The 17,118-nt window shown below is 38.4% G+C and overlaps 1 protein-coding gene and 1 long non-coding RNA gene across 7 annotated transcripts in view; one reads left to right on the forward strand and one right to left on the reverse strand.

The window, feature by feature from the left end:
- SYT9 (synaptotagmin 9) overlaps positions 1 to 17,118 on the forward strand; it is a 69,277-nt gene that overhangs the window by 35,058 nt on the left and 17,101 nt on the right. The window lies entirely within an intron of this gene.
- LOC125694995 (uncharacterized) overlaps positions 13 to 17,118 on the reverse strand; it is a 120,781-nt gene continuing 103,675 nt past the window's right edge. Inside the window, exons 5-6 of one of the 2 annotated variants that reach the window (XR_007377772.1) lie at positions 12,206 to 12,476; positions 13 to 11,104 (exon numbers count right to left, since the gene is read on the reverse strand). This is a non-coding gene — a long non-coding RNA (uncharacterized LOC125694995). Of the gene's footprint in view, positions 12,477 to 17,118 lie in introns of both variants that reach the window. The other variant, XR_007377771.1, reaches the window with a different exon arrangement.

Genomic DNA, 17,118 nt, shown 5'->3' on the forward strand with positions numbered 1-17,118 from the left:
GTAAGTACAATCTTTTTTTTTTTTTTTTAATTTAAATTCTTGTTTTCTTATTTTATTTCCATTACTTGATTGTAACTAAAATTCACTTATCAGTTTATGAATGAAGATACTCTGTTCTCTATTTTTCTTGAGATTTGACCTTAATCCACAGAAGCTGACAGTACAATTTCAGTCTTCATTTCTCATTCTTTGGCTGTATTAAAAGAATGCCTTATATTTCTCTTCTAATAGGATAGAAAAGTCATGGAATAATAGAAAGCCTTCCTCTAAGTCTCACTCAATCTAAAATTTACTGAGGAAACACTGCTTTTCTTACTTTGCTTGTTTTTCTTTGTTTTCCATTATTTCCCCACAAATTACAGTATACTTATCAGAACTACAGATTTAGATTTTCTCATGTAGCATTCTTTAGTGCTTTAAAAGGGTGCTTTCATATAAAGTCAGATAACAGCTCATCTATAATCCAGGCAAGCTGAGTTCAGACAATACTGTCCAAAACAGAAGCGACTTACAAAACTCAAGAGACAGAAAAAAATAAATTACAGCCACACCTCAGTACACATTCCATAGAAGAAAAAAATGTAATTGATTGGATTAAGTCCTTGATTGGCACAGATTTCTTATGTAGGGAAAAGGGAAACTTGTGAAATATGTCTGTATTACATCTTGAAGTTCAATGAAGGAATCCCACTTGGGATTAGGTACAAGACCACAAATTTTACTCCTGGAAAAAAAAGCATTCTTAATGCATGAGCCAGCCTCTTAGTAAAGCAAATAGAAATTAATAATGCAGACCCTATGGAGAACAGACTTTCAGCAAGAATGATGCACTACAGAAATCCACAAAGGGAAAGCTGCTGATGCCAAGGGTCAGCAAATATTTCATTTGAAAATTGATTTGAAATTTGATCAAATTTCAGTTGATCTTTTGAAAGATCAAATCATACTCAAATGGAGAGCATGATTGAGAGCCAAACAAACCCAACATTACAACTAGTAAGATCAAGGTGTATGTTTCTTAGACTTCACTTCAGGAAAGCATTTAAGCCTATATATAACTGACGGTAAGACACTGTTTAACAGTTCAGTATGTCCTGACGGAGTTACAGTCCTGAACAGAGACTCTCACCTCGCATCTCTGTGGTCTGCTGGCATATTACAGATTGAGAGGATTAAATTATTTTGTTGTTGTTCTTTGCGATGTCTTTTTGAAATTAGATATTGCTCTTGTTTTAAGCATACTTACAGTTTTCTTACTCAGCATTGCCTATCTTTATATGGGGTGTGCTGTGCACCCACCACATAAACCTCTTCACTCTAGGAGGGAACTTCAGCAGCAGCATTAGCTGCTCACTCTCCTGAGGATAGCAGGCAGGGGCATGAACATTGGTGGTAGAGAAGGCTGAGCCTGACTTTGCTATGGAAGCTTACCGCTCTCCAATGAAAAAGGAAAAGTAAGAATCTGACAAAGCAAGTCACAGACACCCCAAATGAAACCTGGCTTTCAACAGCATTGAGTGTCACAACCAAGTTCAGTGTTTGCAGTTTATAATCACCTGGACCTTGAATGTGCCTTCACAGTGGAGTTGCCATGAGATGAGGTGCTCAAAGTCAGTGCTTTAAGTGTACAAAAGATAAGTTTTATGTCATTTGGTTTTTTACTCATTTTCCTCCAAAATGGGTGGAGTACAGCATGTACTCAGGTTCTCTGTAGTGTCTGAAATTAAAGGCTTCAGGCCTGAACCAGGAAGCATTTATTAGTGCCTACTAATATGAATTCTCACAGGAAGCATAAACGTATTTATCCAAACAAAACACATAAGCTGACTTGTCACTGGGTTTTCAGTTAACAGAGAACTTTCTGAAGCAACCGAGTCGCACAAGGAGACACGATCCAATTTTGGCTGATCTGAATTTTGAGATAACAGTCTTGGAAAAAAAAAGTATGGAGAACTCAGCTTGCTAATTAATATTTCCAAAGTGTCAAAGGTTATAGCCAAGTAAAAATGATGGGAAACCTTCCGAGCGTCACATAAGAAACCAGCTTTCAGCACATTTCCTTGTCTGTGCAGCTAGGATATCTCCAGACTGACAGCAGAAGCTGAATCCAACTGGCTGCTCAGCGAAGCTGCTAAAGTAAATACTGACGTGGCTGTGCTCCAAAGCAGTACTGGGCAGGACTCGTGCATTTTTGAAGTAACATTGAGCAAAGTTCTGAGCACCACTGGGCAGTTTGTGGTTGCAAACAGAAACTGCATCAACTCTAGCGAGTTCTCAGTCATTTAATCTGTGAGTGCCTTGTTTCAGATGGTCATAACTGCAAAGCAGACAAATGCCAGGCAATTTCACGAGGTGCAGATGAATGGAGAGTAGAGCGCAGGAGAGAAAAACCAAGGTAGCACTGGAGAGAGGGAAGCTCCGCACAACTACCCGTGACAAGTTTGCCATACTTGTGAAGAGTGCTTGTATCTCGGTACATTGGAGAGCCAGAGATCTCAAAGCCTTTCCTTTCCCTTATTCTCCGTTTTATTATGGTCTAATGGAATTCGCTGCAGTAACAGAAAAGAATGCATCAATCCCTCCTCTGCCCCCAAATGCTCTGTTTCAAGAGAGCGCTGCACACCACAGCCCATGAAGTCAGCTATAAGCAGTTACCTTGGCCTACTTTGCCGTGTGCTTCCTTGTGATTTTTAATAGCGCTACATGTCTGCTTTATCCCAAACCAGCAGTTCTCATTCTGTGGACTAGAATATCTGCTGCCATGCCAGAGCTTGAAATTATGTCACAACACAGATGCGCATCAACGCAGAAATTTTCCTATGTGCTCCAAAGCAATCGGCCTCCAAACACAAATCTCTGATAGCAGAGTGATTGTTCTTCTAATCCCAGCTCCTCTGAGCATAAAATCTTCCTCCTGTAATACAGACGCTTATTCCAACAGGAAAATGCAGCACTGGGCTGTTTAATGGAAGAAATAATTAAGCGGATCAACTTCAGATGAATACAAAATGAACTAGATAAGCTTTTCATACAGCTACCAGGCAGATTACGCTGTTCTCTGGCTCATCAAGGAAAGAAAACAAGATGCTCTTCACAAAGCATGAGGACTGACACACGCTCCTGAGACAGACCTCCCTCTTTCAGGGAGGCATCCCTCTTAGTGAGTTGTTTAATTTTCCTGCTAGGTTGCAGATGCCAAACGAGTAAATATTCTTCTGGTAGGGTGGCATTATGGTCTCCTGAATTTACAGGAAGAAGCCATAGAGGCAGGATAACTGACGTGGATCGTCTCAGATGCGTAGGTGCAAGCTCTACAGTATTTTAATGTGCTGCTGAAGAGTTACGTGAGCAGCTCCTCTGAATTTGGGGAGATTACTCTTTTGAGTAGGATTCAGCCAGCACAGTAGGGAGGCAACAAATGTAGTTCATAATTTGTAAGGCTGGAGATTGGAATAGGGCATAGTTAACACAAAGTAGCCTGGAGTTCTGGTGATTAAAAGACGCGTTTAAGCAGAAATAATCAGAAATAGAGTTCGTAATTTTATATGACTATAAGGAAATCACTTTCAGATCCTTTGTCAGTGAGAAAAGGCTATATAAATGCAGGTGTATTTTATGGAATTAATTTCATTTACTCTTTTTTTTTTTTTTAATAAAAGCAGTATTTTTATTCTGTTTTGGTACTAAACACAAAGGCTGAGATACATCTTTGTTTCAAGCCTTTGAGCCTTACAGTTACAAATGCATCTGACCCTAGATATCTGTTACGCATTATTGAAGATAGAAAGCAATGCTGTTGTTGTGTAAGAATGATAATTTATTAATCTAATCCAAGCTCTGTGAGCCCCTCAGTCTATCATAGCCTTCGCTCCTTTTTAATCCTGATTTATTTACAAATGTGTGTATATAGATATATAGATATATCTTTGAACATCACCAGGCAGCTATAGGGCACTGAGAAGAATTTCTATGAATTAAAAATCTAGCTCTCATTCACACTGTTTGTTTGGATTCTCAAAGTGCCTGGCCTGTATCACTTTCTAAGCAGGTCATCTTTTTAGAAAAAGGAATATTTAAAATTAGCCTCCACTTGGAGCGAGGAAGGAATGAAAGTAAGAATGAATAATGAAGACTTTAATTCTTAACTAGGACAATGTTTTCTGAAATGACTACTCATTTTAGGAGGCAAATTTCTAACTGATATTACAATCCATATAGTTTTTTGACACTAGTACAGTCTTTTCTGCTGTCAAACATATATTGATCAGGAATATTAGAATGAAAACATTTTTTTACTGAATATTTACTGTGATAAAAACAAACACCTTCACAAAAACTTCTATTCGTAACACCCCATTGGCACTGGAGTCTCATCTCATCTGCTGGTTGAACATCCTAAACTGTTTTCATGAGTTTTTCCTATAGCATTCTGTTCTCAAAAGGTCCTTACAGCAAGACTTCACAGTGATTACACACCTAGTATTTTGTAAGTCATAGTTTACTAGTACCACTTTTTCTTCAGCTTGCAGTTCTCTTGAGAATTTTAGCTCTACTCTCCTCTTCTGAAGGTAGAAAGTGAATTGAAACTGATAAAGCTGAAGGCAGTTGGACAGATTCAAACAGCAGTTTGTTCTTTTCCTGCAAAGAACAGTAGTCTAGGAGAAAAAAATACAGCAAAAAAAGAAACAAAATTGCATTTGAAAGCAAACAATTTTTAAGTATTAAAGGATGGTAAAAATATAGAAGAAAAATATACAAGAAAAATTACAGAAAGAAAAGCTTGGCAATACCTGTGGAATCTAAGAAGTATCATCACAGGCTATAGAGAACATGGATGGCTAAATGAGAATCTGAAGGAGGGTTATGGAGAGCTCAAAGCTATAAAAACGTACATAAAGTTGTTTGCTCTAACATCCAGGAAGAGCCAGCATATGCTAAAAGGTGCAAAGGAAGAAAGTTAATTTTTAAGAGTCATTGAGTTTTTTATTGAATATAGTGGTTAAGAACACAACAGTGCCTCGGATAATGTTATCCCCTTTAAAGAAAAGCAGTACATAAAACCATTGAGTTTAAAAAAAGAATTCAGACGGTACCTTGATACACACACTAGGGCTTTGAAAAGGAGATAATTAAAAAGTAGGATAGTATAAGCATTTGAACTTCGCATTCTAGAAGCACTCACTGTTCACTGCTGATGTTCTCAAGTTTGCCTAAGAAAAAACAATTTGAGAATTGGTATTTTTAGGCATTTATGTTGTGTAACAGATGTAATTGGAATCATAACATTACCAGAAGGAAGTTTCAAGTTCCCTGTTTCAGAGATGTCAATGCCAACAGCAGTCTGTGCAGAAGAGAGGAGGAGGGAGAGACAGTTGTTCATGAAAAGCATAGTAAGAGTACGATTTTGAAATCTGACCAAGAATACTGGATTTTTGGTGGTTCAAAATTCTACTCTGTTCACAAACTGAAAAATACTTTCCCGAAAGTTGCATCACTCAAAACAACCCCTGTTAAGTGGCTGTGAGCAATTTAATGTGCGCATGCATAGGTGCAGCTCATCATCCTTCATGCTTACAATCCCCAAACTCGAAGAAAATAAATCATCTTCTTTGAAAGAAGTAAATACTGTCCTAATGTGCACATACAGACACAGAGGACATGGCACTACTGAATAGCTGAAATAAAACTGTTCAGACTCCACAGATTCCTGGCACCTACTGTACTGCTCATCTTCAACATGTAACAGTCACTGCAGCTGGCAGTAAGTCAACTAAGTCCACCTACTCTGATTTTAATAAATGTTTAACTTGTTGAGATGTTTTAGCCAGTATTTCTGAAATTCCAGTTCTAGCAAGTTGTAGGATTTTAAGAAGTGATGGCATTAAGCAAGATCTCAAGAAAGCATTTAGCATGCTGACAACAGTTAACAAATTTTAGAGTCAACAGTTGAAGGAAGAGAAGCAACCCAAATCTCTGGCTCTAGATATGAACTCAAATCCAAAGTATTAGTTCTGATCTCCTGTGTAACTGGCAACAGGGCTAGAGGGAATGGCCTCAAGTTGCACAGAAGGGAGATTCAGGATGTTAGAAAAAACTTCTCTGAAAGAGCAATCAGGCGCTGGAATGGGCTGCACAGGGAGGTGGTGGAGTCACTGACACTGGAGGTATTCAAGGAACATCTAGATGCTGTACTGAGATGAGTGGGAAGATACTGGTGATAGATGGGTGGTTGGACTGCATGATCTCAGATCTTTTCCAACCTTGGCGATTCTGTGGGTCTGTTACTCTAAGTGCTATAACTACTTAGTAGAACTGTAACAGCAAACAAGAAACATTGCGTTTTTGTTTTTTAATAATACATAAGACATATCCAAGCATTAATCTTGCATTCCATTTACTTAAAATCAGGTAGGCTTTGGCACCAGGGAAATAATCAGTTGCTGTTGTGGAAGTGTACTTATTTACTTGGTATACAAATGCAAGTGCCACTGGAAGAGAGATTCACAAATCCATATATCTTGCCAACACGAGAGCATGCCAGAAGCTTAAGGAGCAGCAACAGCTATTTCTTGGCTATGCAAATGAAGGCAGCAGACAAGAAAAGTAAGATTCACCACACTTACATTTTACATGTATTAAAACAATCAAAACCCCACTAAATCAAAATCAGAAGAGACAGCAGAAAGTGAATATTCGTGTTCTCATAAGGCATAAAGATCAGTCTTTAATGATTTTTTCTCTTTTTTTTTTGAAAGTATTTATCTCTACCTAATCAAATCTACATTAAAAAAAAATGAAGTTCTCGTTTTCATGAATACTTTTTTATGAAATGATGCTAAGAAACCACAGATGTTTAGTTCTTCTAAAGACCACCACAGTAAGAATAAAAAAAAAAAAAATTAAAAATCAGCAGGCTTTCAGCATCAGCAGTTACAGAAGTACATCAAAACACCGCTTTAGCCAGTGCTTGGTTTTTTATATTTTATAGTATCTATATTTAAATGGGTTCCTTTTCAAAACTGTTTTGTTTTGGTTTTTTCTTTTTTTTACTTTCATCATTTAGTGGTGATCATTTTGCAGGAGATTTGTCAGATATGACAAATGTAAGTGATTGGAACACTCAACAAAGCAAAAGGAACGATAGGTACATTTACTTAAAATTGCGTGGGTTAAAGTATTGAAGTGTTTTCAGAAAAATGTAAAGCCTAATCCTTTTTGGAGCAATTGGGTAATTGAGAATTAGACTCAAGAAAATTTAGGAGTGATTTAAAGTCTTAAAAAAAGTCAAGTGCTTCAAAGAGCAATGGTCTGAAATACAGCCAGTGTGGCTACTGATACAAGCACTGCAAGCTTGGCTGCATAGTCAGTAATGGTGATAATTTGGTGCAAGTGAAGCCTTTTAGCTCCACAGATGTGGTCAGAAACAGGATGAGTCTTGCAATATCACTGAAACCTCAGATAATATTTACTGGGGCTTTGAGAATAGCTTAAAACAAAATTAATTCAGAGAAAAGTGCGGACATTAAGGCTTATCTATCAAACGAGTAAATAAGTAGAAATAAGGCCTTTTCAATGAAATGATTTTAGAGAAAAAATAATTTTAAACTCAGTACTCTGGGAAGACCGAGATTCCAAAATAAGGTGTTTTAATTTCTCATTTGGAATGGCCTCCTACTACAATATGTTCAAGTATTTTGAAAGGGGCAATAGGAACAAGGGATGATGGTGGGTTTTTTTCCAAAGCGAAACTTTTCAAATCAAGTTATGGATATTCTGCTTCAAAATTGAAATAAATCAAAATGCCTTAAGAAAAGAAAATCCTGGTATCCACACTGATTTTTCTCCCACCCCACAACACTGGATGTGCTGACCACAGTAGCAATGTGAAGAATGCTCTCCTCCATATTAGCCACATACTAAAAAAGGTTAGACACAATTCTCAATTTCTGTTCCTCTAGATAACAGCAAGAGTGCATAACCATCCCTGTAGTATACATCCCTTTTTCTTCTCAGCCCCCCTCTGCCAATTCTTGCATCCAGACATCACTGTCTAAACAATACTCCAAGATAGCCCTCAGTGAAGCAGCTCATGATGGCATATATCTTGTGTATAAAGCAAAGGGAAAACGTGATCCCAATCAACCAATCCCGTCCTTCAATTATACCATGCAATTTTGTTAGTGGAATCAGCAAACAAGAAGAGTGCTCTAGTATTTTACAATTCATAGGCAGCATTTCTTCAAGGTGAGCAAAGAGCACTCGCACATCACTGCCTATAAACCAGCTGTATTAAGGTGACCTATGCTGCAGCCATCCTGCACATAATTTGAGATTGGACTGAACCACAGCCTTTTGTTATACAAGATAATGTAACTTTCAACTTAAATGTGTATTTAGCCAGGCAGAGGAAAAAACCCTTCAAACATACATTTAATTATTGACCAGCTCAGGGAATCTTACTTTGTCTTTCTTTCTTTCTATCAGAGGTTATGGATAGCATTTAAGTAGTTTATAAATCCACCAGGATTTCTGAAAAATCCCACTCTAAATTTAGTTTCAATATTTGGAGCCAAACTTGAAAATATTCTTCCTTCTGAACTGCACATACTGTGCTTATGTAGAAAGCCTCAAGCCATTTTTAGCCTTTAAACTCCACAAGACCTATCAGGTATCTTTCCCCACCAGGTATCATGCTTCAATTTTACATTTTTTGCCTGTACAGTCAATTTTCTCCAGTTTTTAATAGAAAAACACCGTTCCTTATGTATATATTTATATAGGAATATATCTATGTACATTATGCACTAATATATGTTTACATCAGGAATTCAGAAATAGAGCAGATTGTGTTGAGGGAGATCACATGGCACATACAGGACAACTGGGGGATCAGGCCTAGCCAGCATGGTTCACAAAGGATTCCTGCTTGACCAACCTGATCTCCTTCTAGGAGCTAATGACAAGGGAAAGGCAGTTGATGTGGTCTACCTAGACTTCAGCAAAGCCTTTGGCACTGTCTCCCACAGTATTCTCCTGGAGAAGTTCGAAGCCATTGGCTTGGACAGGAACACTCTCAGCCAGGTGGCCAAGAAAGCCAATGGCATCCTGGCTTGCATCAGAAACAGCATTGCCAGCAAGAACAGGGAAGTGATCATCCCCTGTACTCAGCTCTGGTGAGGCCACCTCAAGTGCTGTGTCCAGTTTTGGGCCCCTCACTGCAAGAAAGACATCGAGGCCCTGGAACGTGTTCAAAGGAGGGCAACGAAGCTGGTGAGGGGTCTGGAACACAGGGCTTATGAGGAGAGGCTGAAGGAGCTGGGAATGTTCAGCCTGGAGAAGAGGAGGCTCAGGGGAGACCTCATTGCTCTCTATAACTTCCTGAAGGGAGGTTGTAGTGAGCTGGGGGTCGTCCTCTTCTCTCGTGCAACTGGTGATAGGACCAGAGGGAATGGCTTCAAGCTGCAGCAGGGGAGATTTAGGCTGGACGTTAGGAAATACCACTTTTCTGAAAGAATGATCAGACACTGGAATGGGTGCCCAGGGAAGTGGGAGTCATTGACCCTGGAGGTATTCAAGGAATGTTTGGATTTTGTGCTGGGGACGTGGTTTAGTGAGAACTATTAGTGATAGGTGGATGATCTTGTAGGTTTTTTCCAACCTTGGTGTTTCTGTGATTCTGTGAAACACTCAGATGAAGCCTTTGTCAGGAATCCTGGAAAAAAAAAAATAAAAAAAAATAAAAAAAAAAATAGCCCTGTACTATTACTTAAATAGGCAGTGTAATTAATAACAAATGTAAGAGAGATAGATTGACATCAGGAGAGGAACAAGCTACAGATTATGTGTGCATGTTCCCAACCACGTGTTAAAGACTTTTGGTCAGGTACCACTCACCTAGGAGGCTTTCAACAGCTGATCCAACAGTATGAAAAAAATGAAATATTTAACAACTGGCCTGACATAAAGGAGAGCAGAAATTTTAAAACAATATATTTTGCTAAGATTTGATTGTGCTGTCTGCAAGGATAATACCATCATTGTTTCAGTCTGACTGTTCCTGAAAGGCCTCATGTATGCACATGACAGCTTTTACCTCTTTGGTCATCAGCCTTTCAGAGCTCTAGGGCTGCTCCTACAGACCCACTCTGTAGAGAACCTCTCTGAGGTCACTGCAAAGGTGGACAGCTATGCTCTTCAATTCTTTCACTTTGTTAGAACAGATAAGATGGACACAAAGGCATCTTCCTCCCTCTCCCCCATGAGCTACATTTCTGGAAGCAGAGCTAAAGAAAAAAAATGGCAAAACTGATATCCCATGTCCTAACCAGAAGCTTTATAGCCTGGATATACCAGCTCCAGAGACACTGCCTATTTACAGCAGAGATTTTTAAAAAGTTAATATTTAATTCTTCACCATGCACATACATTTCTCTGATTATTCAGAAAGGAGCAACTTATGAAGCATAGCATTTCCAGAAGAAACTCAACAGTTCACTGGCTACACCACTTTATGCTTGCCTGGATAAGATCAAATGACACTCCCAAGCCTCAGAATCCTTCCCTGGTCCTCACAAACATGAAGGTAAATTGGAGGATGCAAAGCTTAGGGATACACGACCTTCTGCCCTTAGTCCCACCAAAACCCCTGGAACTCCTCAGGTGAGTTAATGATGTGTGCAGTCATTTGTGGTGCCTGAGTCTTCCCACGGCCCTTTGCAGAGCATTGGGAATATTTCACATGGTGTAGTGTGGTAAAGTGGCAGGCTCAAATGATATTTGAGGTAAAGTGGTGTTTGAGATTCACATACCTACATTTTTTCTGGCACTTTGTTGGCTTGATAACACATCTTGCTCTATTATTCAAGAGAGCAGTAGTCACAAGCTGATGCTTACCTTCGTGAGTGCTTAATCATTTACTACTCTCATCAGGCAGACCCCAAAAAGCTGCACGTACCATCTGGAAGATTTCTGACTAGTGACGGCATCTTGCTTGTGATGAGCAGCGAAGTAGAAAAAAAAGCCTGACAGTTGGAGGTTTTCACAGTTGATTATGGGAACTATTGGGATAAATTGCCCACTCATGTTCTTGGGCCAAATCTGGCACCTTAAAAACAACAGATTATCACAACATCATAAAACGTAAGCTTGCTTGTCAGACAACCAATTGCTAATAGCCACAGCACAAGAACCTAGAGCCCACCACTCCTAGCACACATCTTCTGTTCATTTCTTGCAGTCAAAACATTTTAAAAGGAGCAGTGACCAGGTGATTAGCAATACACGCAATATCTATTATTTTCTGTTAAACTAGGAAATACTACCCAAACACTATGAAAGTTAATATGGAAAAGCAAAATAATCATTTTTTCACTAATTCGTACATTTGTTTTCAAGGTTCATAGAGCTCTTCACCTGTTTTATTTTAAAAGCATGCTTAGTTTTTAGAAATATTTTTTAAAAACCAGCTGTGGCTTAATCAATCATTTGATCCACTTACAATAACTCTCCTGAACAACATTCAACAGTAAAAACATATGTGGGATAGGAAAAAAAAATTATATATATATCTATACAAGAAGAATAGGAAGACAACAGCAGACTTTGTCTCCAAGCCCTTTAAGGTGTTGTTTATGAGCATCAGGAAGAAAGGAATCATTTTGAAAACTTCATATCATTACCTCATTGGGCACAGAATCTTACAATAAATGCTTACCTAACAATAAGCTTCAGTCAGTCAGGAATGCACCATTTTACATGGGTAAAAAATGAGTGGCACTCAGGATGAGATCCCAATTCTTCTGAATTCAGGGAAAATATTCCCACTGTATCTCAGATTTCATGGATACCCTCTTAGTTAGAAAATGGTACCTTTTAAACAGCATACAAGTCTACACTGAATAATGTAAATAAGCCTCCTAAGACGTACCTCAAAAATTTCACTTAGAACAGCAGAACAAGGCATTTTTTTCCTGTCTTTAAAATAAATACATGACAGTGTCCTGGTCAACAAAGAAATCCCTACATCCTCCTCCTCCTTTTTTAGATGGCTAACTAAAATGTGTATCAATCAGTGATCAAATCTGGAGAAATCAGATAGCAATCCCTTGTGTAATCAGTGAACATACAGATGCTATAATTAAGAAATATACAGGAAAGTTAGGCTAAACAGGTTATCACGCTAAAGAAGAATGGATGGAATGCTTACCTTTGTCCTGGGCTCACTGAGAAGACTGCAAGAGGAGCAATCTCCAAAAGACATCCTTCCCCAGTGGTAGTCAGTTCTTAAATGGGGTCTAGGAGCGGTGCAGCCAGGCTCCCCCCCTTCCAGTAGCGCAGGGGAATTGTCTTCACCTGTGATCCCAGGGCTGATTCAGGTGGTCAGAGGTTCGGGCCGTGATTCAGCAGTTCCCATACATCCCTGTATCAGGAATAACCTGATACATCCACATCATCAACTTTTGACTGGTAGGCAGCAGCTTTAATAGAACAAAAGCAGAACAGATTATTTTTCTTCAGGATTTGTTTTCAGCAGCTCAGAAATGTTTCCTATTTGCCAGCTCCTTTTCTAAATTCTTCAGTTTACTTAATATCAGCATTCTTGGGAAAGTCATAAGCAACAATTTACCCAACACAACATTTTTACCATAAAACAACACATGAAAAGATTCTCATGCAATCTCTAACTAAAATACTTCCTTTTTTTTTTTCCCACAAAAATACCTTCATTTAGAAACAGATAAGTAGATGAAGCCATAGATGCTCACTCTCCTCACCTCCATCCTGTCACTCTTGTTCTTCTCATGATTTTTTTATTTCAGGAAACTACAGTGCTAAAGAAGCACACACAGACATATGTGCACACACCACGGACAATCCTTCCATTCAGTCTTACTCCAGAAGTTACAAGCAGTGATGCACAGAGATAAATACACTAAGTTCTTTCAAAATCACACTTTCAGAACATTGAAGGCAGGCCCTTTTAAGGTGTCCAAATATATAGTCAAACATCATTGATCAAAGTAACAAAGAGTTCTAAAGTGAACTCATCATTTAGGACAAGGCAATTTCATCATTTCTAAACTATCAGATTGTTTAATTTCCCAACTGAACAGTTGGTCAGCAACACCCCTCACGCTATATTTTGAATATGGCGATGATTCATAGTCCTAAGCAATCTGTTGTGGGTGTTTCCTCTTGAGCAGGGGGGTTGGGTTAGATGACCTTCAGAGGTCCCTTCTGACCTCAACTGTTTTGTGATTCTGCGATTATTTAAATTATAAGCAACTAAAGAGAAAATTTGAGCAAGAGACCAAGTCACTCAGATACCAAAAATGCAACCAATTCTTCCTTCCTATATAGGAGTATGCAAAAATAACACTGGGTCTTCTTGTTATAAACAGAGCTATGTAAAAGTCTGGGCACCTCAACCTAACCCATGTCAGACAAATGGACATACGAACAGAGTAAAACAAATCAGAGAAAATATCCCTTTTTTTTTCTCTGTACATTTTAAATGTGGAGCATGCAAGTAAAAGGAAGTTCTATTGACTCACTTTAATGAGCTTTTAGCATTAAAGCACGTCTATATATATTTAGTGCTCTTATATATCTTCAGTACTCTTTTTATCTTGTATCTTACACTACCTTTCACGCATTCTTTAAGAGAGAAAACACGCTCACTTAAAGTCCTAGAATTGCTAGCAGTGTATGTTGTCTAAATATAATGAGGCATGAGCACATCTAGAGAATAAGTACTTCATAAAAAGAACTGCTATCACACTGCACAGTCACCTGTTCGTGCTTTTGGCCTCTCAATGCCTAAATGAATACATTTGAATTCAGAGTCTGCATTTTCTAAAATAGATCTGTGTTTTATCCTTCCCCTTCCTTTAGCTTCCTTGACAGTCCTAAGTTCTACTGTACAGCTCTTTTTCTGTACAGCTTCTAAGAAGCTACAGTGCTAGACTGGTAAGCTGCTTACGAGCTCCAAGGCTAAAATATTCTACTTATTTGCAAGGCAGGTGAATGGTACACAGCAACAGCGTAAATTCTCCTTCTTCACATTTGGGAAGCTTAGTGTCAGAAAGGCAATAGAGCAGAACCACCTCAGAAGAAAAGAAGGTCACTGAATTTGTATGACCTTTTGGGCAGCAACAAAGACTGAGGAACAGTAACATCTCTGGCATTTCCTAAGAGGAGTGGTTAAAGCAACCCCTCGTTGTTTATCGTCACATCAGTTCAGGCATTATCACGGCATCAGTTCGGGTCAGTCAGGGAGGTTTGCTCTGAGGGGGTTTTATACCAACAGCATATTGGCACATCTTGTGGTTGGCAAATTTTACATAGCAGTCTGTTGTAAAACTGTCAACAGCATCTCTGGGAGGAAGAACAGCTTGCCTTCTCTGCCATGGTTCTCCCTCACTCTGAAAAAAGAACTAAAACCTCAAATACTCTTCTGATTCAAATGGGACTTTTTTTCCTGTGGCACAGTTTGATAAATAAAGGATGAAAGCCGTCCTGTTTTCTGTACTTCTGAAATAATAGTTTCTTATTATCGTTAATTTTGTTGTCACTCTTTTTCTTCCCTACTCCATTATTTTAATTCCTTTTTGTATTTCATAATCAGAAGGGCTCTAAAGCATCAAATGAGACAACTTGCAGTAGTGAAGATTTATATATTTAGTTATTTTGACAGGTTTAATAAATGTGTTTTGTAGGATTAACCTTTGCATCCATGACTGCAGTCATCTCCTATCTCGTGTGCAGTTACGATGAATACCAATGCTAGGACAACCAAAGCAGTGTGACCACACAACTTTCCGCCCAATCCATTAACAGAAAATTGCTATTAGTGAAATAGTCTCTTTACCTTGGCTTCTTCACTTTGAAATTTGTAGTGATTTTCTTTTCTACATTACCCATTTAAAGAAATCACTTGAAGTAAATGAAACTTCTGTGAAAATTGCTTTACTATTGTTAACAGTGGGTAATTTCACAGAGGAGTGTTACTAGTTAAATGCATGTTACGTTCAGTTGTGCTTTCAGTCTAATGGCAGGTTATGTGAAATGTTCTCAGACACATTTTTAGGCCTTAAGAATCCTTTATCACAATTCTTCTGCAGCATTTTCTGGGACTGGTGCATACAGATGACAGATCACCAGCCAACATTTAATAGTGATCAAGTAAATTTCAGAAGTAACAGGATTTAAATATCAGGAAGTTCTGGACAAACTTTGTTTTAAAACAGAGCAGTTCCTGATGTGGGTATGGAGTGTAACACTTGACACAGCACAATAGAAAAGAATTGCCTTAAAACAACAAAACCTGTGGAGGAACTTCAATGCTTGATTTTAAAACAATAAGGAAAGCCATGAGAGTTACTTACTGGAACGAATAAATACCTTTCATCTATAAAAGCTCTGAAAATTCTGCCTTATGTATACCTTATTAGCCGAGTTATTACTTCTCTTATTGCTTTTTAAGGGGATGAGAAAACAGAAAAGATCAGAGAGAGAAATAGAAAGTATATACCAGAGGTTTTATTGAATTTGGATTTTATTTCTAGATATCACAATAATTTTAAAATGATTAGATGAATTTAGATCAATGGCCATGCACTGTTAAGTAATAGCTATTGTAGTAGCCTGTGAAATGGCACTATGCTCCACTAGGCAAAATCTGGGGGCAAAGAGCTTCTTCACTGTCTGTCTACAATTAATAATGAACACATGCTGCTCTGGCTCTCGGATTCATTACACAAGAGCCCTGAGCAAAATGAGCCTCTCCTGGCTTTCCAGGGCATATAGACAGAATATATAGCAGACCCACATATCTTCCCTACTGAATGGATCTTCCTACTGATGGATTCACTCAGCAGATGCCTACACCCAACAAAAGACATCTGATTAAAAAATGTAAGCACCTCAAACTGTGGAATGGCAGGAATGATGTGCTACTGCAACATAAAAGTTGATATTTTCTTTCTAGTTTTCAAGTACATCACATTTTTGGACCGTTCTCTTTTTCATTTCAATTTGTTCAAAAATTAAATGACTTGTAAAAATAGATTCAGATTTATAAAAATGAACTGTCTTTATTACCAACTTTGAATACAATCTGCGCTAAGACTGAGCAGAAAGAAAGTCAGTAGAGAGCACCCAATGTAAGCATAATGGATACATCCTCAAAACACTATAGGTGCTTATACAGACTAAAAAGGACATGGATTTTTCCCTGATACTGTGACTCTCCTTTTTTCAACACTACCCACATAGTTTGTCTCCTCCTCAGGATGGTCAGATTAGAATTCATGACAGAAGACGTCTGCTTTAGGCAGCACAAAGGTGCCAGTACTGAGAATGACATTCAGCACTAAGGAAAAGTGAGGAGCTGTTAGTTAGGGCCTATAGCTTTAATTTCAACTCGTTTTAACAGCATGTCTATATTAGCTTTTTCCTACGGAACGGCTGCTCTGCAAGACTTAATTAAGACTACAGCAGGGCACAGGCAGGTTGGCGGCTCCCTGGGGGCTGAGGCACCAGGAGCAGTGGGGGATTACAGTACTGCAGGGACAGGAGGCCTTCCTATGCCGTTGCTGGGGAGAAAATGGTCTATTGAGCAAGTGCCCGCACATCCTTGCCATACTGCTTGCTTTCAGTCCTTGTAAGTGAACAGATAATTGAATAAACTTAGAGCATTTTTTGATGTTTTAGTGGAGCTGTAAGTTCACACACAGCCTCTGTAACTCAAGGTAGAATGAAAGGCTATTACATTAATTTGCATAGAAATTTAGTTTAAATTGTCATTTTAATTTTAACACACTAAAAACCAATATTAACAGGCAAGACATTTTGGATTAAAATATTTTGCTTAGTTAATTTATTTTTAAAACCCATTTCCTCCCTTCCAATTTTTCTTGACTGCATTTGAGATCTTCATTATTAGTAGGATATTGAGAAAATTAAACACTGCTTTCAACTTATGTCAGAATGGAAGCAAGAGGTAACTGTCAAATAACTCACGGCAGAAATAATTTTATGTGTGAGGATGGATTTTCTGCTTCATTTTCTTCAAGTTCATGCCTGCCTAGAGACAGTGAACTTCTAACATGTAATTTA

This window comes from Lagopus muta, chromosome 6, assembly GCF_023343835.1.
Source record: "Lagopus muta isolate bLagMut1 chromosome 6, bLagMut1 primary, whole genome shotgun sequence".
In the NCBI taxonomy this organism is placed as follows: domain Eukaryota; kingdom Metazoa; phylum Chordata; class Aves; order Galliformes; family Phasianidae; genus Lagopus; species Lagopus muta.